Genomic DNA, 2250 nt, shown 5'->3' on the forward strand with positions numbered 1-2250 from the left:
CTCTCTCTCTCTCTCTCTCTCTCTCTCTCTCTCTCTCTCTCAGGTTGTAAATTTGTTTTGATGTATTTATTGGTTTAAATAGTAAGTTAGTTAGTTAAATATAGTAAGTTTGTTAGTTAAATAGGTTGTTAGTTAGTTTGGTTAGATTTGTGGTTAGTTAGTTTAGTTAGTTTTGGTTGTTTATTTAGTTATTTAGTTAGTTATTTAGTTTATTTAGTTTATGGCTATTTAGTATAGTTAGTTCCAAATTAGATAAGTTAGTTTAAATTATTTTTGTGTGTTATATATGGATTTAGTTATTTAGTTAGTAGTTACTTTAGATTGTGTATTAGTTACTTTAGATATAGTTTAGGGTTAGTTTGTTTTTTTGTTTTAATTTATATATGTGTTATGGGTTAGTTAGTTAGTAGGTTTTACCTTAGATTAGTTGCTTAGTTACTTTAGATTGTGTGTTAGTTTAGGGTTAGTTTGTTTTTTTGTTTTAGTTTATATATGTGTTATGTGTTGCTTAGTTACTTTAGATTGTGTGTTATATATGGACATAGTTTAGGGTTAGTTTGTTTTTTTGTTTTAGTTTATATGTGTGTTATGAGAGAGAGAGAGAGAGAGAGAGAGAGAGAGAGAGAGAGAGAGAGAGAGAGAGAGAGAGAGAGAGAGAGAGAGATTGGTTTTGCTTGGTATGGTTTAATTTATTGGTATTTTGGTTTATTTGGTGTAGTTTGTTTGTGAGGATTGGTTGTCTAGCCAGTATTCAGGTCGTTGGTCTCTCTCATTCTCTCTCTCAGGTTTTAAATTTGTTTTGATGTATTTATTGGTTTAAATAGTAAATTAGTTAGTTAAATATGTTGTTAGTTTTGTTGGTTTACTTTAGTAAATTTTTTACTGTTAGTTAGTTTGGTTAGATATGTTAGCTTATTAGATTAGTTAGTTTAAATTATTTTTGTTTATTATCTATCGAATAGTTTAGTTAGATTGATTGGTTAGTTTAGTTTGGTTAGTTAGTTAACTTTAGTTAAGTTAGTTAGTTTTGTTTATGGTCGTGTTTATTTAGTTTTGAGTGAGAGAGAGAGAGAGAGAGAGAGAGAGAGAGAGAGAGAGAGAGAGAGAGAGAGAGAGAGAGAGAGAGAGAGAGAGAGAGAGAGAGAGAGAGAGAGAGAGAGAGATTAGTTTAGTTAGTTTGTGGTTAGTTAGTTTAGTTAGTTTTGGTTGTTTATTTAGTTTAGTTAGTTTATTTAGTTAGTTATTTAGTTAGTTTATTAAGTTAAATAGTAAGTTAGTAGTTACTTTAGATTGTGTGTTAATTACTTTAGATATAGTTTAGGGTTAGTTTGGTTTTTTGTTTTAGTTTATATATGTGTTATGGGTTAGTTAGTTAGTAGGTTTTACCTTAGTTTAGTTTGTTTAGTTAGTTAACTTTAGTTTAGTTAGGTAGTTTTGTTTATGGTCGCATTTATTTAGTTTTGAGAGAGAGAGAGAGAGAGAGAGAGAGAGAGAGAGAGAGAGAGAGAGAGAGAGAGAGAGAGAGAGAGAGAGAGAGAGAGAGATTAGTTTAGTTAGTTTGTGGTTAGTTAGTTTAGTTAGTTTTGATTGTTTATTTAGTTTAGTTAGTTTATTTAGTTATTTAGTTAGTTAATTTGGTTAGTTTGTGGTTATTTAGTTTAGTTAGTTTATTTAGTTACTTGATTAGATAAGTTAAATAGTAAGTTAGTAGTTACTTTAGATTGTGTGTTAGTTACTTTAGATATAGTTTAGGGTTAGTTTGGTTAGATACGTTAGCTTATTAGATTAGTTAGTTTAAATTATTTTTGTTTATTATCTATCGAATAGTTTAGCTAGATTGATTGGTTAGTTTACGAGAGAGAGAGAGAGAGAGAGAGAGTTTAGTTTAGTTAGTTTGTGGTTAATTAAGTTAGTTTTGGTTGTTTATTTAGTTTAGTTAGTTTATTTAGTTAGTTATTTAGTTTATTTAGTTATTTTATTTAGTTTATTTTTTTGTTTTAGTTTATATATGTATTATGGGTTAGTTACTTAGTAGGTTTTACCTTAGATTAGTTGCTTACCTTACTTGGTTTAGTTAGTTTAGTTGGTAGGTTACTTTAGTTTAGAGGTTGGTTAGTTAGTGCATTGGTTGGTTGGTTAGGTGTATAGAGAGGGAGAGGGAGAAGCAGAGAGAGAGGGTTAGTTGAACTTTGGCAGTATTAGACATGGGAGTTTTTGCTATTTCTAAATTTCGAGAATATTTTATATATC

The sequence above is a fragment of the Lygodium microphyllum genome, chromosome 3 (genome assembly GCF_053477565.2).
Source record: "Lygodium microphyllum isolate KBCC chromosome 3, Lygodium_microphyllum_v1.1.10, whole genome shotgun sequence".
NCBI lineage: Eukaryota > Viridiplantae > Streptophyta > Polypodiopsida > Schizaeales > Lygodiaceae > Lygodium > Lygodium microphyllum.